General features: G+C 44.1%; 1 protein-coding gene across 2 annotated transcripts in view; it reads right to left on the reverse strand.

Annotated features, from left to right (window-relative positions):
• The window catches only part of BLVRA (biliverdin reductase A), a 57,367-nt gene that overhangs the window by 23,816 nt on the left and 9,424 nt on the right, over window positions 1-24,127 (reverse strand). The gene's annotated exons all lie outside the window — the stretch shown is intronic.

Raw genomic sequence — 24,127 nt, forward strand, 5'->3', positions numbered from 1 at the left:
GTGAATGTTGAGACCCTACTGTATTTCATTGCTTTCTGAAAAAAGGAACATTACCTTAATTTGTGTGATTTTCATAACAAGATAGGCTTATGAAATTTTACTATATGTTTATGTTAAAATATGTTTCCAAAGCTTTAGTTACATTAAAGGATTTTATATCTTAGAAAGCTACTGATTCTAGTGGAGGGTTCTCTTAAAATAGTTCATCAAATAGTCAGAAGTAAAAAGGAAACTATTTTGTTCAGGTATTTGGAAGAAAAGGAATGTTGCCACTTTAAGGGTTTTCTTCAACAGGGAGGTGAAAGGAGAGTAGGGATGGACAGAAAGGACAGGAAGACTTTTGAAGCAAACTTTTGTATTACAGTAATAAAAATTAAACTGTGTATTTTAGATGAGAATAACTTTAACAAAAATTTATTTTACAAACCTATGTCTGAAGATCACAGTATTGAAAGCTAAGTGGAATATTCAGATTGTGCATATAAATACACAAGATTTTTAGATATATGATTTTTATAATCTTCAGTAATGAAGTAAAGAAATATTTAAAACAAATATTTTAAAGTAAGCTTCTGTAGACACAGTAATGCACAACTGCTTCTGTCAGTAAACTCAGGTTTGGCACTTGCCTGTTCAATGGCCTCATTACCACTTCGTGGCTCTTTCACAGGTTCAGTGTTATGCTAATAGGTCTGACGATCTGAAAGGCTTTTCACTCTTAGATTAACAGATCCACTTCTAGGGAGGGGTCACCAGTCTGCAAGCTGTAACAGCCTGAAGTGGGAGTCTTCAAGGGATAGGAAGAGGGGCAAGGTTGAGCACTAAGACCCAGGAGAGGCACTGCCACTTTCCCCGTTTCCTGGTTTAATCTCAGTATAAGCCAGTATTTACCATCATCCTGCACTAAACAAGATTTTCCCAGGAAATTGCCAACCCTGTCAAGGGTGAAACTTAAATCTTCTCTAGAAGAAGTGGGGACTAGGTAATGAAAATGTAATATATAAAATTATATTCTATTAGAGTACATTTTATCTTGCAGATCTCTAACTTCTCAACTCTTTTGAAATGCGCTTTTCATAATCAGGTTTAGAAATATAGACTGTTGGTTGAAGTCTGTGTTAATTTGCTTCATTTCAGCATGTGGGGCCCTTTCAGAATGGTGATTTACAAAATAAAGTTGTTTATTACTGTATTACTGACCTGATGATAAGCAAGGCACACCATCTGATACTTGTGGCACAGAAATGGATTGCTCTTTCATGCTTCAGGGCATCAACTTATTGCAGAGCTTACAACAGAATTCACCTCTCCTTTCGTGGACAGCATCATACTATTTGCTAGGTACATTACAGGAAATTCTCTCTTTCTTTGACACATTAAGTGTTGACAACCAAGGCCTCATAGCTGCCGCCCAAGTAAAAGGCTGCTTTTCACTGCCAGAGCCATGTGTAGTGGGCATAAATCACACTTACATTTGAAGGGCAGTGTGAACAAGAATCATGTTCTCTGACAGAGAAGGTAGGATATCACTTGGTACAATTTCAGCCAATAGTATGTTGCCCTGAAATCCTACAATAGACTGATAGCGTATACGCCAAGCAGAGTCCACAGACACACCCACAACTGGTGAACAGGAAGGAGTTATGCCTTACTGATTCGGCACAACAGAATATTTTTCTATTTGAGAAATCAGCTAAAAATAACATTTGCAAAGTATAGGCCAAATTTTTGTCCTCTCATACATCCCAGAAGTTCATCTAGTGTCTCTACACAGCCAGAGCTCCCCTGCCTCGAGTGAGGGCAGCTGGACTTCCCCTTGCAAGGAGGGTAGAATTCCAGCAACAGATCAGCTGGGGAAGAGCTTGGATACGATGTCCCCACGGAGTTTCGGGAGTTATTTTTAAAGCACCTGGTGTCCTTGGCTGCTAATATTTTTTACTGCTTTCAGGTACCTCCTATCTTAAAGTTATACCTGTAAACAGGAGCATTGCTCCAATGGATGCTAAGCCTGCCTGAAAGCTCAGTAAGCTTCTCACTTCTAAGCAATGCCTTTCTCTCACTGGCTGCTGAACCATACTTCTGCCCAGAATGGGAGAGAGGGAAGAAGCTGAAACTCTTTTTCCACTGCCAGAAACAAAATACTGTTTTTCCGCAGATGCGTAGGCTATTGCGTATGAAACCCACAGCTACCCTTTCAAAACCTTCTCAAATTTTGCCCCATGTAAAATTAATGGCCTCCCAAAGTAGAAACATTTAGCAGAGGCAAGAGAGAGGCTTTTAACCCTGTAATAAATCCTGTTACTAAGCAACCTGTTGTCATAGCAACTAGCCATTCAGAGCAGGTCCATAGCTCTTTAGGGCTTGAGAGGTGAAAAAGAACACCTCAGTCTTCACACAGAAACTAACAGGTAGTCAGCGTAGCCTGCAAAGTCTTCACTTACATGTAGATCAAGAGAATCAATATATGTCATCATAGTACTGCTGGTATTTTATTCCTTTCAGTCCATTCACACACCACATCTGGAAGTCCTATCTGAGCTAGAATAGTGGCTACAAAATGGCATGTGATGTCTTGTAGGATTGCAGAGAGTTAAAACTGACACCCATAACTGGGAGATGGAATTTAGTGACACAAGCGGAGGGAGGAAAACAAATCTTCTTATTCACTGGCAGCAGCATCTTCAGTTAGCTCTTCAGCGACAACAATCCCAATGCTCTCATTGAGATAAATTGCTGGGGACTGTATTATTCCATGAAGAGCTACTGTTAGCCATTAATTCTTCTTCAGTTGCTGTTTTCTAGGCACTTATTGTGCTCATAATTTCTACTGACATCCCCTCGGAAGGGTTTGGTTTGTTCAGCAGCAAATAGGTGCCTGGTACCAGAACATACACAGAAAATTCAGTAGTACAACAAGCATAATCTAGATCAGTGGTTCTCAACCATGGGTGCATGTATGACGCTGGCACATCTTCCAGGGGTTGCATCACCGCATTGAGGTATTTGTCTAGTTTTACAGGAGGCTACATAAGAGCACTGGTGAATTCAGTACAAACTGAAATTTCATTCAATGACTTGTTTGTGCTGCACCATATGCTATAAATTGAAATGTAAATACGATATTTATATTCCAATTGATTCATTTTAGAACAATATGCTACAATGAGAAAATGAGCCATTTTTCAGTAATAGTATGATGTGACATTTTTGTCTTTTGATGTCTGATTTTGTAAGCAAGTAATTTTTAACTAAGATGACAAGTGAGGGGGTATGCAAGGCAAGTCAGACTCCTGAAAAGGGTACAGTCATCTGGAAAGGTTGAGAGGCACTGTTCTAGCTGGAGTCCTGCTCTCTGCTCCCCTCACCCCCGACTCCCGCTAGCAGGAAGTGGAGCACCCAGCTCCCAGACACATTGCTCATTGGAGGGGGATTGGGAATAAGAGTGTGACCACCCACTGCACTCCCCAGCAGCAGAGCAACAGCTGTTATAACAAGCTGGGGACCAGGTCACTCTGCTTCCCATTGCCACGGATGAGTGCTAGGGTGGGCCCAAACCCTGCTACCAGTGTCAGGCCCTCCACTTCTTCTCCATCAGAATGGCCATACTAGGTCAGACCAAAGGTCCATCCAACCCAGTATCCTGTCTGCTGACAGTGGCCAGTGCCAGGTGCCCCAGAGGAGGTGAACCGAAGACAATGATCAAGCGATTTGTCTCCTGCCATCTGTCTCCAGCCTTTGACTAAAGGCTAGGGGCACCATACCTTACCCTTGGCTAATAGCCATTTATGGACCTAACCTCCAAAAATTTATCAAACTCTATTTTAAACTCTTTTAGAGTGCTGGCCTTCACAGCCTCCTCTGGCAAGGAGTTCCACAGGTTGACTGTGTGCTGTGTGAAGAAAAATTTTCTTTTATTAGTTTTGCACCTACTACCCATTAATTTCATTTGGTGTCCTCTAGTTCTTATATTATGGGAACAAGTAAATAACTTTTCTGTATTCACTTTCTCCACACCATTCATGATTTTATATACCTCTATCATATCGCCCCTCAATCTCCTCTTTTCTGGACTGAAAAGTCCTAGTCTCTCTAGCCTCTCCTCATATGGGACCCTTTCCAAACCCTTAATCATTTTAGTTGCCCTTTTCTGAACTTTTTCTAACTCCAGTATATCTTTTTTGAGGTGAGGAGACCACATCTGCACACAGTTCTCAAGATGTGGGCGTACCATAGTTTTATATAAGGGAAGTATGATATTCTTAGTCTTATTTTCTATTCTTTTTTTAATAATTCCTAACATTCTATTTGCTTTACTGACTGCCGCTGCACACTGTGTGGATGTTTTCAGAGAACTATCCACTATAATTCCAAGATCCCTTTCCTGATCTGTTGCAGCTAAATTTGCCCCCATCACATTGTATGTGTAATTGGGGTTATTTTTCCCAATGTGCATTACCTTACACTTACCCACATTAAATTTCATTTGCCATTTTTCTGCCTAATCACTGTTTGCTGAGATCTTTTTGAAGTTCTTCACAATCTACTTTGGTTTTGACTATCCTGAACAGCTTGGTGTCATCTGCAAACTTTGCCACCTCACTGCTTACCCCTTTCTCTAGATCATTGATGAACAAGTTGAACAGTACTGGTCCCAGGACTGACCCTTGGTGAACACCACTAGTTACCCCCCTCCATTGTGAAAATTTACGATTTATTCCAACCCATTTAATCCTGTCTTTTAACCAGTTTCCAATCATGAAAGGATCTTTCCTCCTATCCCATGACCACCTAATTTACATAAGAGCCTTTGGTGAGACATTGTCACTTGAAGAAGGGGTTTGGGAAAGTGGGGGGCAGGGTTGTCCCAGAAATTGCATCCTCCAGGGGATGGCCCTGTTGGGTGCAGCCCACGGAGGGAGCCAGCTAGGGGATTGGGTTGGCCTCTGGAGCCTGCAACAATGCACACACAGCACACAGCTACCTAGGGCATCATGTAACTTGGGACAATTTGGTACCCCAAATTTCATGGTGCCTTGGTCTATGCAGCTGCATATTCTGCATGTTGGTAGGGAGAGTGTTTTCTGCTTGGATACAATAGTAACACTCCACATCCTTATTGTGCTTTACTTCTTCAAAATGTGGCTCGAATACTAATTCTTACAAAAAGCACCTTAAAACTAAGGAAGTTGTCATCTCCATTTTAAGTGACTCCCCCAAGATCAGACAAAGCCAGTGCGGAGACAGGACTGAAATGCAGACGTTCTTAATTCTTTGCCTCATGTTCATTTCTCCAGCCATAAAACCCCTTCAATGAATCACTGGAAAGTTCAAAACAAAAAGCTGTCAAGTAGCACTTTAAAGACTAGCAAAATAGTTTATTAAGTGAGCTTTCGTGGGACAGACCCACAGCTGGTGCCTTTTGCCTGGACATATGTAAAACCTTCAGCCACAATCTAGCATTTAAATGTCTGCTACCTCCTTCCTGCATTTTTCAAATGTTGCTTTTAGTTATTTGCCCCTAATGTGTGGGAATAAGTGTTTCAACGTCATAAATCAAGATTTTGCAACTCATGTAAACTGGATCAATACACCCTTTCCTATGGTTCTTTCATCCTCTTCTTACCTAGTGTGCTATTTCGAATGATGACTACATCACTCGCCACCTCTTTGGCATCACAGAGTAGCATGCATCCTACACAAGGTTAACTATCATGTGATTATTTACCTTAAAATCTGACTAGGGATACTCACTAGCTTTTTTGTACACACGATTGTAAGTCTCTCAAAGTCCCACACATTTTCTAGCGACATGGCTAAACCACTTCTTGAAGCCAGAGATAATCACAACATATATTTAAAATGTTAACTGAACACAAAACACAAATCAAGCAGAACTTCTCTCCCAAGCACAGAAAGAGTTTTTAACTTTCACGGTTGAGGCATCTATGTAGGTTCTCCCGTGGGGGCTGGTGTGCATGTGTGTATGCATGCAGCCATTTCTTATTCTGTTTTGGGGTCTGTGACGTAGCACTCCATATGCTCTATGAAACTATGCTTATTATAGGAATACGACAAAACTAAAGCATTATTTTATGCAAGATGGCTCATTTAAGATATTATTGGAAAGGTTAAGATTTGGGACTGGACTCAATGAACTCCTGAGGTCTTTCGCAGCCCCAGGAGTACATGATTTACCAAATAGGATTATCCTATTGAATGTATGTATGTATCTTTAATGATGAAGTTAGAAATATCGACGTGTGTACCTTTATTTCATATTTATCGCTTTGGATCACTCCCACCGTTGACCCTTCAGTAACTACAATGAAAAAGTCACACAGGGCTTAACGGCCCATTAGCTAGTACAATAGTTTGTGAATTGGCTTGGACTTCTTGGGGACTTTCCATACTGCTACTGACTTATAGACAACGGAGTCAAGTGAACTGGTCACCTGATACTACCCAGCTTCACGATCTTATGAACTGCTCCACAGGGAGGGGTGAGGAGACTCAGAGGTTTTCTGCCTTATGGAAATCCTAGATAAGGCACAGGAAGAAAACAATGATGGCCTTCAGCTTGCCTTACTTCTGCCTCCTCACCCCAAAGATATGCTTCAAAACAACTGGAAACAAAGGACTATAATTAAAAGTGGGAGGAGAAATGCTAAACCAAGGATTTAAAAAAGATACCTTAGCCTTTGACACAAACTCTTCCTAAACAATATCTAGGGTGAAAAATTATTTGTAACCAGTTCTCTAGTGAACCTAGCTTAGACAGCATGTTTTGTTTTATTTTTTCTTAATAATCTGTTTTGTTCCATTTACCACCTCTTTAACTGGTTAAAACACATGTTTTCATAGTTAATAAATTTACTGTTTGTTTTTAATATAACCCACTTAGTAAAATTTCCAGCTGGCAGGGGCAAGAGGCTGCATAGACTTCCTTCATATTGAAGAAGGCAGCAAATTTCATTTAACTTTGGGTTTGTACCCCAATGTATGGGGTGAACATGGTTACTGTAATAAGTCCCTTAAGATGATCTCACAGTCTCTACCTCTGCAGCTGGGGACCACCCCTCCTGTAAGTTTTGCTGGAGAAGGCTTTAGTGCCTGGCTCAGAAAGATAAGATTTAAAAGTGGGAGGGGACAGGCTGGAGAATAAATTGACTCGGTATCTCAGCCCCTCAGTTGGCCTCTCAGGGGTTCCCAGCCCGCCACAGGTCCTTGTGTTTAATCATTCTGAATTCTTGGAACTGAAGGATTACAAGACAGCCTTCCAGAGAGATTGTGTGTGTTTACAACTACTGTTTTCATAAGCTGTGAAATAAACTCTGCGACAGCATACAGAAAGGCCCATGGATTAAGGCAGGTGTGCTTTGATGCTATGGAGCCCACGCTGCTTCTCTACCATCTACCAGCACACCCATGGAAACCCATAATCATGGGTGTTGAAACAGCAGATTACTCCTTCCACGCTAGTAATGACCAACTGCACAATGTACATGTGAACAGTCTCAAATTTATAGATAACACCTCTTTGCCCAGGCCTTCCAACCTAATTAAATCCTACTCTGTCAGCTGACTGCAGGCAGTACAGTCTATTACTAAGATTTTGAGTGTCTCATCTTAAGCACTAACAGGTGCCAAATAAATGCTTACAATAACAAACATGACTAATTATAAACAGCTGTCTCCAATATTAGCGGCAGATCTTATAGGTGGAAAAAACAATCTTAAAAATACACATCTCAGGAACCCTACTTCACCCACCACAATATATACCTATACAATTCTCTACATACTCTCAATTCTTTACTGAGGTAGTCTAGATTCTAAGTATAGACTGAGGGTCCATTCCACCATCACTGCATTCAGTAAGGGGAAAATGTTCAAAAAATGAACATAAGGCAATCAGGGACACTGCTGTAACCCGAGGAGATGATTACATGAATGATCCACCCTATATAAGACTGCAGAAGCCTGGCTATAGATGGCTGACGTCTGAAGTTTATAGTTAGAAGTCCAAATTCTGCTCTGGGATATGCTCCCACTTCTCACATGGAAGTTAATCAGGGCCCACAGTGCTGTCCAAGGGAAAAATAAGGCCTTGACTAGGGTGAACGGAGGAGATTAAGAAACTGATCTAGTTCTACAGTAATAAAAAAAAAAATCTTGCTTTTCAACCAGCTCTACAATGTAGTTTTAAGCTTCCATGAGGCACTTCGCATTATAAAATACATTGTAAATTCTGACCGGAAGACAAACAATTCTGCTTAAAATAGCTTCACAAGAGATCCTTTAATTAAGGCACTGCTTATAACCGATGTAATCACACTTCCTGCATTCACGTAACATGGGAGCAGAGCCAGTTTGGCCCAACAGCATATACAAGACATTTCTCCTAAATCTGTAAGACCCCTAACACCATTTTTGCAAACACATTTTGAATTTGCATGTGGGGTGATGCTGTGATGGATCAATTTCAAACACTTTCTAGTTAGGGTTTAATTTAGACAAGCACCCCAGGCATCTGAGAGATGACACCAACCAATACACTGCTTGCGTCTCTCTTCAGAATCAACCAATGCTACGGCAAAGAGACCAGCAAGTGCCTGAAGGCCAGTTCGATCAAATTCAACTTTGCTAGTCCACAGGGGAAATGCTTTAAAGATTTATCTATGATGCTAATTCCACCAAAGATGTGCTCCACCTTTTGTCAAAATGATATGAGGCATCTGGGTGCAGATGGACCCAAGGAGTAACAGGCAGGTAGAGATAGTGTCAAGAAATGCTATCTTTCACCTCTCAGAAGAAAGGACACAGTTGCAGAGTTTCATGCATTTGTCACTTCCAGTGTAGGCAAATGGAATTTACTGGCTAGTGATGAGGATGGTTACAATGGATAGCCTCCAGATCTACAGAATGACTCTCCGTTCTCTTTAATACAGTGTTCTTAACCTTTACTGCAGCGTGAAGCTCCCCTTTGGTTCTCAAAATATCTTCTCACACCCCTTATCGAAAGTCAAAAATGGAGAAGGGGGACCTATACACTTTTAGATGCATATTAAATATATGTAAAATAGTTTTATGTTATTACTCACCAAAATAATAGAACAGTAGGCACGTAACAATATATAAGTAGTACCCAGAGATGTTGCGGTGTTTTGCTGTGTAAGTAAATTGTAACCAACGCGCTAACAGTTAGCCGCTAACTAAACTCAAACAAAGCCGCTGTGCTGCCGCATCATCACCTGCACATGGGTCAAGAAATACCCCGCAGTGGGGCGGTACGCCATATTTTGTAGTGAGATATCATCACTACAATTAGCTTAAAGACTTGTAAATAAATTTTTGGTTTGTATATTACAGTAATCATTTAAAATGTATAATGTTAATACATACATAGGTTTGATGAAACAAAAGTAGTCGTACTTATGTGCCTGTGCTTACTTTGCGTTTTTGATTATTTACCTTCTAAAAAAAAATCTGGCATGTCTCACACCCCCAGAAGGGGCATCACTCACCCCCAGGGGGCGAGTGCACCTCAGGTTAAGAACCACTGATCTAACAGGTTGGGCTACTGCGGACATATTTTCCTTGCGTTCTGACCCTTCAGGGGCTCCCACTTCACATCCTGATCTTCAAAGCTGAACAAAAGAGCAGGAACCAGTACCACCAATGACCGCATCTTCATCCATGACACACACAGACAACTCAGCCAACAAACTGGAGAACAAGGCACTTGAGAGCCAGCAATAAGAAATAAGGTCTAGGGCTCAGCAACAGGAAGAGCTACCAAAATCCATCAATTCCCAAATACGTACTGGCAGGTTACATGGAGCTGGCTACTCCAATGAACCAAGTAACCATTACAAGAGCCTTGCAAGCACTACACTGGGCAGCAACTACCAGCCCACGTGCTGAAGTAGCAGACACAGATTTGCAGCCTTCTCTTGAATTGTCAGAGGGCGAGTCCTCCCCACTTACTGCCCAACACAAAGGTGGGAGAGGGTAGGTCTTTATAGATTTCACCCATGCCTACCAGTGTTCCTTGAATATGCACACACAATTTCTATGAACGTTGAGGCAGTAATGGGCATGAACTGAGGGCCAGGAAAGGAAGAGGATACCAGGGTGCAGGGCCCAGGACAAACCCCACTTTGCCCCAGGCCCTTCCACCAAGGCCCTGCCTGCTGGCAACTCATCTCTTCCTCACCTTACCCCGCCCCCACTCCATTCCTTTCCCAAAGATTGCAACATCTCCTCTTCCGACTGACAATGAGAGACAGTGAGGGAGAGCTGGGTAGGGCTGGTCACGCTACCCTGGGCCCCAGAACTGTCTAGGCCCCATGTTCCCCTCAAACACAGGGCCCCTGAAAGCATGGGATCCATGGTGCCTGCCCTGAACACTCCCATGGATGGGACAACTCTGGAGGAGACTCATAGGAAGGTCTACTTGCAGATTCTCTGTCTCCCTCTCTCCTGGTGGTCACTATGGAAATTAAAGATTCAGAAGCATTCAGAGGCTTTAGCTATTCCTCTGGCTATAACGGAGCTGCTCCTTTTGTAGGATTCATGCAGCACTCAAACAGCATAAATTCTAAACACATTCATGTAAAACTTGTCTTAGACCAATAACCTTTGCTAGAGCTGTAAACTGCGCACAAGTCTCCCCTCTTCTCTGCTGATCAATAAAACTACTGGAGTTCCAGCTTCTGTGATCTACATGTATAAAAGACATCCATGTTCATGTAACTGAACATGTAAAAGTTTGGACTCCAATCAAGCACCCCATTTTCTATTTATTGCTGACTTAGTGATAATACAATTGTCCAACACGGACCTTCCTAGTTTCAAGAACCTGAAGCACTAATGGATTTACACACACATTTTTTGGACAATGTTATACAAAGGAACACTGTCACTTTAATATCTTAATAATCACAACAGTACTAATGCGGTATTTTTAAAGCTGGGACAAGTGTACTCCCTGAGGGTATTCAGAGGTCTTCTGAGAGCACATCAAATCATCCAGCTATTTGTCTAGTTTTACAACAGACTACACTCATCCCTCACTCTATGAGCACGACTGGTTCCCAACTTTGTGCTTGTAGGCAAAAACTCATCAAAGGGACACTAAATTCTCCTTAGAATACATGTAGAAGTCTCTGATTGGTTCCTAGAGCTCATGAAGGAGTGGCAGCAGGTGGTGCTGCTTTTGGAAGGTAAGTGAACCTTGGGTTGGCGGTGGGGAGGTTTAAAGGCTGGGGGCAGTTTAGGGCCATGAGTGGGAGGGAGGGTTAAAACCTGGTGGCCGGCTGGGTCTGTGGGGTGGGTTGGGGGTTCAGGCTGCTGAAGGTTGGGGGTGGGGTGTGTGTGTGAGGCTGCTGTGGGTTAGGTCTAACGGGCTGGTGGGGAGGGGAGGCATGGGTCAGGCTGCTGTGGGACCAGTCTTCAGGGCCCGTGGGAGTTAAGACTGCTGCGGGTTGGGCCCCTGGGGCCGGCACAGGGGTCAGACTGTCGCAGGGCCGGTCTGAGGGGCCAATGGCTGGGGAGTGGGTCAGGCTGCTGCCACGGGACCAATGGAGGCAGGCAGCAGGCTGCTGTGGGGCCAGGGGAGGGGGCAGGCCAGGCTGCTGCGGGGCTGGCAGAGGGTGGGGGTCAGGCTGCTGTCATGGGGCCATGTGGGGCTGGAAGAGGGGGGCAGTGAGTCAGGCTGCTGGGGGCCGGCGAGGGGTGGGAGGCCAGGCTGCCATGGGGCTGGCAGAGGGCGGGGGTCAGGCTGCTGCCACGGGGCCATGGGTGGGGGGTCACGATGGCAGATGTGGGGAGTCAGGCTGCCACGGGGCCACTGGAGGTGGGGTGGTCCGGCTGCTGCAGGGCCAGTGGAGGCAGGGGGGGTCAGGCTGCTGGGGATAGGCACTGCGGGGCTAGCATGGGATCAGGCTGGTGGGGGGCTGTTGGGGGGGTGTCGGACTGCTGCTGGCCAGCAGAGGTTGGGGGGTCAGGCTGCCACAGACAGGGGCTGTGCGGCCGGTGGAGGGGGGTGGGGTCAGACTAGGGTAGGTTGGAGCCAGGTGGCGGGGATTAGCCTCGTATTAGCAGGGGAGTTCACCTGTAGAGTGAACTAAGGTAAATGAATGTGTCCCTCATTTAAGCAAGTTCACAGAAGTGAAGAACTTGTTTAAACAAGGGCTGAGTGTACATGAAAAGTGCTAGCAAAGTCACTACATGCTAGAATTTTCACGTGTTTAAACTGTTTTATATAGTGTTCACTGAAATGTAAGGTTAGTATTTATATTCCAATTGATTATATGGTAAAAATGAGAAAGCAAGCAGTTTTTCATTAGTAGTGTCTTGTGACACTTTTGTATCTGAATTGGTAAGTCTTTTAGGAGAGATGAAACTTTAAGGAATATCAGATCAACCAGACTCTTGGCTACAGGAGGACTGAAAGTTCGAGAGCCACTGGACGAGGGGATAAGACAGTGTTTCCCAAATGGTAGGTCCCAGTTCATCAGTGGGTGGCTGGAACTTCTAGATGGGTTACAGGTCCAGTGGGGAGACCAGGCCCAAAGGGGAAGTAAGGGCAGAATTAAAAAGCAAATCAGTCTTGTGTTCCCCTCACAGTGGCAGCTTGTATTCAGTGGGGCCGGGTCCCTTTACTTGTACTGGTTATTGCAAACTGGTGCTGCAATGCCATGTGCCAATTTGCAATGCACACAGATTGGACCTGGCATCCCTGACTGCACGATGCAGGAGTAGCTAGGTCAAATCTGACCGAGTGGCACTGCGACTGCATATGCCAGGCCTTAATGCTCAGACCAGGGCCTTGGTCACCCAGACAGGACGTGCTATCATGGACTATATGTGGGGCAGACTCATTAACTCCTCTCTCTGAGGCCTCCAGTCTGCATCAGACTAGGATCAGGGGGGACAATTAGAGAGCACTGTGTAGTCAGTCAATGCCCCCTTGGCAGCACGAGGAGCAGCCAGCAGCAGCAACCCAGGACACTGGCCTATGACTACTCTCCCCCAAATCTGGAGAAAATGCCGTTGGTGAGGCACCTTAGCAAAAAGTTTGGGAGCCACAGAGAAAGGCTGAGCCTTGCAAATCCCTGGATATCTGCTTTATAGCCACAGATATTCGCTGACCACGTTTGCAGATAGCAGATCAGATGTAGATACACATTTTGTATCTGCGCAGATCTGAAGAGATAGAGCAGTGGCCTAGGAGCTGTCCAGAGTCCTGCAAGTGCCCTACTGAAAAACGGTAAGCAAGTCCTTCCCCACCACCACCACCCTGCCCTCACCCAAACGCCTCTCTTCACCCTCCCACCTTTCATCTGTGTTGCCTATTCAAGTTGCAAGCTCCTTGCAGCAGAGACTCTCTCCTTTGCTTAGCACAGGGAAGCCAGGCCTCAGTCTCAGCTTGGCCCACCAACCTCGACTCTAAAGCAAATAAATATAACAATAGTTATTTTAAAATACGATCATACTTTAAAAATAGTTTCAGATACATAGGTGTACACGGGTCCCTCTGCCAATTCTGGGGGTATTACCTACAGATCTCCCTTTCAGGGCAGCAGTGTGAACGAGAACATAGAGCATTAGATGGATTCAGGGTACCATGGTTCTATTCCTGGCTCTGCCAATGGCCCCCTATGTGACTTTGGGCAAGTTATTTTGCCTCCCTGTGCCTCAATTTCCCCGTATGATATGGACCTTCTTTGTAAAGCACTGTGGTATTTACTGAAAAGCACTCTAAAAGAGCTAGATATTTAAAAATGTTTCTCTTCCCTTTTGTTGCAGAAACTCCACAGAATCACCAGGGAAAACTGACAACAGCAAAGTTTTCAGATTCAGGTAAACTGTTTCAGGAGTACATTAAAATGTACAAAATAAAGAAACCAAAGAAACCTTTCTCCTGTAGTCTTTCAGAGAAACCAATTGTGAGGCCTGATCGCGTAAATATGCTATGGATTAATTTTAAAAACACATAATCACATTGATATCAGTGAAATTACTCATACATGCATATGCTTCCCTAAGAAACAAGGTCCTTGGTTATTAATGTAACCATAGCAGGTACAAAAAACCCATAGAGATAACATATTTCATACATAGATACACATGATGAAATCTGAGGGATATCATCTGTTGCCTTCTGGTGCAATTATCATCATAAGATCTGAAATCTGTGACAAGCTGACCTGTTTGGAGAAATGCCCCTTGCCAAAGAAAAAAAATGCTTCACTGTCAAGAGCTGCAGAGTTCCCTTAAACACATAAACAAAGATCCCAACTTAGATTGTAAATACTTCAATAAATTGCAGATAGAAATTTGACTTTATGCAAAGAAAAAATCAAACAAATTATTTTTTCCTGTGAAAATATTCTCAACACTCCAGTATAAATAATTTGTAGGCAACTATGTATGCTTTAGGTTATGGCTCAGCATTAAGGTCATTCATGAAATGGGTCAGATGAAGTTTTATATGTCACTGTTGTCATTAAGGGAATGTGCGTGCCCAGAATAAGCCTCTTTATCTTCATTAGCATTCACAGAACTACTAACACTGACAACTGGCAAAGAGAAAAGGGGAAGGGGTGCAAATCTATGACAATAGGTATTATTCAAATTCCCCCTCGCCAGTTTTGGAACTCCATATAGTTTTCACATTACTGACCTAACTAAAGCTTTAAGCAAATAGGTTTTTCCTTGTAGTAGCCATCTAAATAAATTGCAGTCTAATGCTACATATCAGTTTGTTTATTCTGGTACACCACTCCTTAAGTTCTCAGAAACTAGAGATGATATTTTCATGCTATATCCACCACAAGAAGGAGCCTTTAGAAACCATAAAAATATAATATAGTCAATTAAATATTTTACTCTTCCACAATAAGGTATTTCAAAAATACACTCCCTTCAGTACATTACTCCTCATTCTACCCACATGCTATTTTTAGGTGGAGCAATTTCACATATACACAGGACAAGTTTTCAAAAACAGCCTCTGAACTTGCCTGTGCACGGTTTGAAATGTTTAGACTTGCGCATCAGTTTCGTATGCAAATCAAGTAGCCAGATTATCCAGTTTCCTTATCTGGACAAAGGAATCAAAGTTTTGCAACATCTCAGAATTTGAGCATGCGATTTTGAATATATACACTTAGGAGCTAGTTTGAAACTATTTTAAAAGGAGAAAAAGATGAAAAAGAAAAATGATAGCACAGGAAAAAAAAATTCCATTGTACAGCTATACACTTCTCTGCATGCTGCCAAGCACATCAACATCATCATCATCCCTTGCTAATACACTCCAAAAACACAAAAAAGAAATAGTTTGAGCAGTTAACCATGAAGTTCGGTTCTGCAGAGTAAAACTCAAATTCGACATTCCAAATTATTCCCACAGCTACCAAAATTAAGAGCACAAATAAAAAGTGAAAAAGAATACATATGGGAATCCACAAAACACTCTCTTAGCGGTTTATTTTTTAAAACAAGAATTATCAGAACATTAACACAGTAGGTAAAATTATTCTACATTTTACTAGCAGATGTACCGGGCATTGCTCAAGTCCCTTAACTGAAGTAATTTTTCGACAATAAATGAAAAAAAATGTACATATGATAGTGGTTTTCAAAAATGAAAAAAAAAAAGAAGGCTGGAGTGAGGGTTCAGGGCAAGGAGTGGCTGGGGGTGGGTGGCTTAGGACAAACGGTTGGTGGGGGCTCATGGTGGAGGGCTGAAGGAGGGGTGCATAAGTCAAGGCACAGTCTCAGGACAGGAGGCTGGGAGATGGAGGGAAGTACTGGGGCCACCTGTGGAGGTGAGGGTGGCACTGCTCCGGCAGCAGCTCCTCCTAGGGAGCCAGTGCTGTGCTCCCTGGTCAGCCGTTCCTACTGGCAGGGAGGGATCTAGGGCTGCAGGCTTGTGAGGTAGGGGCTGGGGCTCTGCCGGCTGGCCCCAGCCTTCAGCTACCCTCCCAGCCTGTAATCTGTCGAGTGGGAGGGGCTGAGGCAGTACACTGCAGGAAGCCCCCAGCCTGCAGCTACTCTAGGGAGTCTTGGATTGAGGTCACAGTGATCCTGTCCTGCATCCTGTGGGGGGGGGAGGGGGCAGCCCTCTGGTCTGGGGAGCAAAATTCTGGGGACTACCTCCAGCAGCCCCCTCTATGCTGCAGCCTTTTTGGTGGGGCACTCCAGGGGCTGGCGGCTTCTCCTGCCTCCAGTGTCCCCTGCGGCCTACAGGCTGTTAAGTGCGGGGGAACAAAGCTCTGGGGCCTGCCCCTTCCTCCAGCAGACCCCATCCATGGCCTGCAGACTGTTGAAATGGGGGCAAGGGTATGGGAGCTGTCCCCGGCCTTCAGTAGCCCCCGTACAGCCTGCAGGCTTCAGATGGCAGACTTTGGAAGCTGCCGCCAGTCTCCAGCAGGCTCCCTCTCTCCAGCTGCCCCCCTCTGGTCTGCAGTCTGTCTCGTGGGAGCAAGCACCAGTGGTTGCTCCCCACCCTCAGCCTGCAGAATTTCTGGGGGAAGGGCTGTCTTCTGCAGGCTGTCTGTAGAAGGGGGTTAGAGAGGAGGCCGCCCTTCCTCCGTCTGGCCCCCTGAGGCCTGCAGGCTGTTGGGGGGTGGTTATGCTGCTGGGGCTGCCCCCCTCAAGGACCTCTCCCCACCTTCCATGGTCTGCAGGCTCTCTGGGGTGGCAGGCTCTGGGGCTGCCCTTCCTTTCCAGGTGTCCTCCTGCAACAGCTCCCCCATGGCCTGCCGGCTGCCCGGGTAAGGCCAAGTTCTGGGGGTTGCCCCGGCCTGTAGGATGTCTGGCAGCTGCCACCACTCTGTGGCCTGTAGGCTGTGGAGGATGTGGGGGAAGCCAGGCTCTGGGGACCTACACCATCAGGCCTGTAGACTCTCTATGGAGGAAGGAGGCTCTGTGTTTGGGGCACAGGAGCTGGTTACCTGGTCTTTGTGGAAGGTAAGATGGCAGAGCACCAGCCCTGCTGGCCTCTCCATTGGTGCTGCATCTGCCCCCAGTATCAAGTCCCTCCTATCTGTGCCCTGTCCTTTCGCCTCCCTTTGCCCTCTCCCCTTCCATGGTCTGGGGACGAAGCCTCTTCTCAGCACTTCCCATCTTCCAGTCATAACGAAACCCTGACCTCGGTTTAAGTTAGCGTAAGAGAAAGCTGCACACCATATTTCATGGTTGTAGCTCTTATAGTTTAAGAGGAGTTCTTGAACAAATGCAGCACCGACAAAGTCTCTCTCTCACTGTCTCTCCACACACACACAGAAAGGATCCATGTCTTGCTACTTATTTTTCTTCCTTACAAATGACAGCTCTCTTTCGTACCCTAAGATAGAATGTGCTGTACTGCCTAGTACGCTTGTGCTTAAGGTGTGGCATCTTATGAGCCACATTTTTGCTTAAACTGCAGTCATAAAATTTGTGGGCATACCCAATCTGAAAACAAGACTTGGGTTTGCAGCCCTGGGGCTGGGAGGCAGCAGGGCTGCGAAGACCCTCTGGCAGCTTCAGCACCAGGAACCCCAGCAGCCCTACAACTGGGAGCCTGCCAGAGCACGGTGCTCTGCCAACAGATTTGGCCACTGGGACCCAGCTGGGGCCGGGGAACCCCGAAAACCCTGGAGCTGTGAGCTGGCAGGGGTGTGGAGCCCCGCCAGCAGCCCCAGCTATGGGAACCCCATGTGGGGGAGGGAGGCGGGGAGCTGGCTGAGTATCAGCTCCTTTTTTTTGTTAAAACAAACACATACACACTCTTTGTATGTGAAAATGGACATTTTCTGCACGCAAAACCAGGTAATTAATGCCCAAAGAGGCCTTTATTTGCACGATTACCTAGCTGCAGGTACAAATGTCCTCTGACTGGCACAATTGGGAGTTATACATAGACAATATTGAGTGCTCACATTTTGCTGGTGCTATTAAAAGGTAGCTTAGGAAATGTAGCCGAAAGATGATCTATAGCTCTGCCTTTCCAAGGTGATGTACTTCCTTCTCTTTTTAAAGGTCTCTTCCATTTTTAACTACAGCATTCCTCTAACTGGACAAATGAGGACTATAAGTTCAGTAAAAACAGAGGGTTGCACTGGGCTGAGAGTGCTGCAACCCTATGACTACTTAGTTAACAGTTAAACTTTTGTAATACTCCCATAATCAAGGGTAGTCAATGTTCAGTGACTTAACCAGACTCACCCCTGAAATATCATTTTAAAATCTCCATTTAAAATCTCTTCTCAATAGCTTCTGGTGGACTGTCTCTACAGAGCATTTGAGGTATTGACTTGGAAGCACACTCTGTAAATATAAATTGTATCGTGTTATTTAAGTCACGCTTGTTGCAACTAAGCATGAGGTCAGCACCAATTCTGGCTTCTACAAAACAGGTCTCAAATATATAGTTATTTTTACTTAACTAGACTTCACAGCAAAGGGAGACACACATTAGAGATTGCAATATTATGCTCTAATTACACCAGGTGGGTACTTCTAGGTCACTGCTGTTTTACAGGATTTTTTCTTATGGTGAAATTTTTTTCTTATTTTTTCTTAGGGTGAACTCATACTAGGGAAGAAATTCGATCCCAGATAGGCAGTCCTAGCTATGCCTTTAGAGTAGTTAGAATGGACATATTAGAATCAACCTTCTTCCCCAGTGTAGTCTGGGGCTTGGAAGCCTCATGTTGAGTCCCTTACTCCACTCAATAGTGTGGAGTACAAGGGTTGATGGCCAAGCCCAGAGAGGTCAATTTTGCCATGTCTTAACAGACACGGCAAAATCAAACTCCAGATTAATCTTCCCACGGATGATCTTTTCATAAGTGGAGATTAGCGCTTGGATATCTCATTCCTCCCATCCATGATCAAGTTTCTGTAGATAATGAATAATTTGAACCACTGTGGCTCAAATTATGTAATTGGTTAATATGTGTGATCATCTCTAAAAGTACTCCACTCACATTAAGTTACTTTGCTCAGAATTAGACTGGGACAGCAGGGGAAGCGATACTTCCTAGCATTTTTTCTCCCCCATAAAGACTCCTATTCACCCACTTTTCATTTCTACCATCCCTTTGTTGTCTCTTTCCATACATACTCAAGTAGCTGGTCTTCAGATTTTGGTTCTACCTTTTAATTTTTCTTTTTTTGGGGCCAGCTTGGATTTCCACTTGCAGTTGAAGTTCATGCCATTATTCCAAATGTTATTTGATTACACTGTGGAGGCAGTTTTCCATTCACATTATTTTGTTTAGGATTTTTTAAAAATTAAAGAGCTACTTTCCTTCTAATTAATTTTAGGAGATGGACAGATAGACCACTCCAGAAAGTCTGATCTACCAGCCCTATTTCTGAGGGTGGAAGGGCCAGAGGAGTTATTTTAATGGTAGTGAAACATGCCCAGTTATCAATCCAGCAGAAAGAAGTCCTCTACAACAGGAACGGGATGGCATGGGCAGCAGACAATCTTTCAGTGAACCTCAAAAGTAAACCTTCAGAAGTGTGGCATGTTCGTGCCTTTCATTTCACACGTGCTTTCCTTGGATCATGCTCCGATTCTGTTTGTCTCATTCAGATTCCAAATGCTTTAGGCCAGAGAACATGTCTGGCCTTTGTCCAACCCCTGTAAAAGTACCAGGAAAAGTTAAGGTGTTATGGGAGGGATCATTTGTATCTCTTTGGCACGAGTGTGTGCTGGGGAGATAGACACATTGCTTACAGCTAAACAGGGCCAATGCTGCACTCTTTTAAGGATGCTGCATACAGCCCATTATATGCCAGTCCTCCTCTAAGATGGAATATAACAAGGAGCAAAAATTTTGATCTTTAACAGTTCATCTATTCCAAATAGTTATTCCCAAGATGAACCCTGCTGGGTAATTTTTGGCAAATCGTCATCTTTCCATGACTAGAGAACAATGGTGCTTACTTTATTTTAAAGCACTTTGCGATCTATTGATGAAAAACACTATATATCATTATCCCAAACACAGCATAATTGGATAGCGTTCCTAACTAAACTGCATGCATACAGGCTTCTCAGAAACATTTTAATAATTATTTTGGTAAATTTTGTAACAGAAAATTACATTGACTACAACCTGCTCTTCTGAATACCAGAAGTAATCTTATTTTGATAGACATCTCGCTGCCACTTGTAACAAATAATGTACTCAATACCACCCTTCAGTTCTCCCAGAACGTTCAGAGTAGGAGTTTTATGCTTATACTAAATACCTACATAGTATGCAATACGGTTTATGTCAGAATTAGAGTGTAGCCAAGGGATGGATCTAGTATGCCAGGGTTAGTCCCTGCTGGGCCCCCAGTTCTATATTTACCTGTGACCCTCATTGGCTGTGGATCATCATTTGTGGCCAATGGGAGCATTAGGACGCAGCATCCAAGTCCATACTACTTCCCTCCGCTCCCATTTGCCGTTCAAGGTCATCTGTTAAATTCAAGAAGAGCAAACCAGTCTCAACACCCCACATTCAGCTGCTTGAAAAAGTAATTTTAAAATATGAAATTCGCTTCAGACTGAAAATTCAAACATGGCTTTTTTTGCTCCCCCCTAAAAAAAACTGAGCCAAAACAGCTGAAAACAGCTTAAGCAAATGCATGCACTTGCAGTCAGTGGCCCTAATCATGTTAAAATTTCCACAACAGCTAAGTTGTGTTACCCTACTTATAGCATTCAAACTCCTGACGCATTTTCCAAGAATACAAGTAACATGGTATCACTGGCATGTTCAGAAACCTGTGGGACTCACCTGACACTCATATTGGTGCTTTAAAAACAAACAGCCTGACCTACAGCAATTTGACAATCTGGCTGAGCTCTTGTGCAAGACACACTACACCAAACGCTAGTAGATCTTTATTGACTTATTCGCAGCAATAGGTTCACTGAGAGCAATGGAATTACTCAGGGAATCATATGTACAGAATTTGTTTTTCTCTGCCTGGAAACTCATCAAAAGGACTGCACACAACACAGACTCAAACTGTGGAACTCCTTGCCAGAGGATGTTGTGAAGTCCAATACTGAGAGAGGGTTTAAAAACAAGAGCTAGAAAAATTCTTGGAGGACAGGTCCATGAATGGCTATTAAACAGGATGGGCAGGAATGATGTCCCTAGCCTCTGTTTGTCAGAAGCTGGGAATAGGAGACAGCGGATGACCCACTTGAAGATCACCTAGTCTGCTCATTCCCTCTGGCTTACCTGGCACTGGCCACTGTCAGAAGACAGGACACTGAGCTAGAGAGACCTTTGCTCTGACTCAGTATGGCCATTCTTATGTTCTAAAAGGGTTATTCTACTTCAGTAAGAAAAGGGCAGTATGTGGTTACCACTTGGGTACCAATGACATATGCATAGCTTAACAGGGTACAAAACATCCTGTACCCCTGATCTCCTCGCACCCCGTTCACTCCTTTCTTTGCTTTGTTAGAGTGCCAACACGGAATCTTTGAATATGAATAGAAATTAGGGATAAGTTAATGGGTTAAACTTAATATTTAACTAATTAATGGGGCTGCTTGCCCTGCTGTGGAAGGGGCTGCTCATCTACATACTGACACGTACCTTAAGAGTGGGAGAACAGAAGGAAGTTCTGCCAATTGAGCACTGGAAATGTCAACAAGGTAGCGCGACAAAACATAAAGGAGCAAACCAGAATCATCCCTAAATCCACCTAAAAATGACAAATTAAAAGTCCTCTCCTCGCATTCCTGGGTTGCTATGTCCTACTGGCAGAGGCTCCAATTTTCTGATGTGCTCGGGGGGTGCTCCCACCGGCTCCTTCCCAGTCGCCACTTCCATCTGCCTCTCTTCTCTCCTCCCCACACCCAGTGCCTCCTGCATGATGTGAATCAGCTGATCATGGTGGGCGGTATGGACAGGTCAGAGGAAATCTGACCAGTGGGACCACTGGCAAGAGGAAGGTGCTGTGGGAGATGGAAAGGAGTTGATGGTGGGGAGGCTAGCAGGAGTTCGTAAGTACACATCTTCCCCCCGTCCTTGTGGGTGGAGGGAAGCCTTGGAGTACCCACAGAGTCAGTACTGATGCTACTGGAGTCAGTGAAAAATCATTTAAATACTAGAATAATGGCAGTACAAAGGCTTTGATCCTCATAGATGAGCCATGCACCAGATGTTAGATGGAGCAGGAGTGCAAAATTTCGAAAGGCGGACCCAGCACAATCAGCTCTCCCCTCCCCAAGGAGCCCTCGACAGCCTTCCTACAGCCTGTCAGCTCTGATGCCCTGTTGAGTGCTGCCTACCTCCCTGTCTATACAGTGCCTGCCATCAGCGGAGGGATGGCTTCATTTCTGGTCCCCTCCTGCTGCTATAGGTGGCCTCTGCAGCCTCTCGCTTCTCTGGGATAGGCTGACCTGAGCTGACAGCCCTCCTGTCCCCTAGAAGTCCACCGCCCCCTTGGAGCACTGGAATCAATTCTGGTCTCCCAGCCTGAGCAAGCTGGGAGACCTGTGTGGCAGGGCAGATGAGTGGGGGAAAGATGTGTGCTTTTACTGGGACAGTCCCTTTGTTCAGCTTCCCAAGAGAGTTCAGAATGGTTTGTTTGTTTAAGTGCAATTATGTTGATCTTCTGTTTTGTTCTTTTGTTTAACTTTGCCCAGGAGGCCTGGAGAAGTGGGGTGGGAAAAGGGAGTGGACTCTCAACAGCAGGGAGTTGTTGGGCTTTTTCTTCTCCCACCCCAAGCTGACAGAGGGTGGGGTTTTTTTTTAATAATATAGACCATTCTCAATCTCATTAAAGTTTTTGAAATATCTTATTGTTTTTATATTTGTATAGTTGCATTTAAGGCACCTAAGGAATGGACAAGATCATGGAAGAGATAGAAGGGATATCATGCATGGGATGAGAATTAACGATTTGAGGTTTGCGGATGATACACTTATAATCAAGGAAGACGAAGAGAAGCTAACGATAACAGTGCAGGTGCTAAACAAGGAAAGGAAGCAGGGAGGACTGATTATGAACATGAACAAAACAAAAAAATGATACTTAGAGATAAGCAAATATGAAGGAAAGATCAGTATAGTCAGGATCGAACTGGAGCATGTAGATAAGTTCACATATCTGGGGAGCAACATGACATATTATCTAGCTGTAGGAAGGAAATAGCGAGTAGAACAGTGAAAGCAAGAGCGAGTTTGAAGGCCATGGATAAGATCTGGAAAAGCAAAGTGATTAGCTTAGGAATGAAGGTGAGAGTCTTGAAAACAGGTGTATTCAGCAGCATGTTGTTGCAGAATGAATGATGAATGAAAAGTCAAGACTCTTGTATTCCCCACAACGCACGGTTCAAATAGGAAAGGCAGACCCCAGAGAGAATGGATAGATGATATCCTGGATTGGGGTGGAGTTAGTCTACAGAAACTAAGCCACTCCATGCTGGACAGGGAAAGATGGAAGTAAATAGTGACAGACACATTGGACACCAATGGGTGCTGAGCCCATGGTTATTGTTGATGATGATTTGCATTTATACGCTACATAACCTACATTATATGCTATAACCTACATATTTTCTTATACTTGCTGAAAAGGTTTGTTTTATTTTTTCCCCCACATGACCATAACTGTTATTTACATTGCTTTGGATTTTAATAGACAGGATGTGGGGGCCTGGCTAATTGCAGGGACGAAAAGTGGGGCCCAATGTAAAAAGTTTGCTCACACCAATGTAGAGCCCCTTTGCCTTCAATGGATCGGGTCTGAAGAAAGAGGCCTATGTTTGTCCATAAAGCATCTTATACCACACACCTTTAGCTCAGCTGTTGTTACTTGTTTTTTGGGGGTGTTTCTTTCTTTCTTTAACAATCCTATATTCTTCCCTATAGCTTTTCATTCACTGGGGAAATAACCAGCAGCAGCAACAAAAACAATATGCCTGTGAGGAAAGATAAGGGTTATTTAAGAACTTAACCAACAACTAAAGGCAGAACACCAACTGAGCCAAGAAGTGATAGAGAATAGGGTTCTTTACAGATAAATGTAACCTTTAATTTGGAGTTTAACATGTAGTTACCATGGTAATAGGCACATTAAACATGCATTAGGTCAGTTAAAA

Source organism: Carettochelys insculpta, chromosome 2, assembly GCF_033958435.1.
Source record: "Carettochelys insculpta isolate YL-2023 chromosome 2, ASM3395843v1, whole genome shotgun sequence".
Classification (NCBI taxonomy): Eukaryota; Metazoa; Chordata; order Testudines; family Carettochelyidae; genus Carettochelys; species Carettochelys insculpta.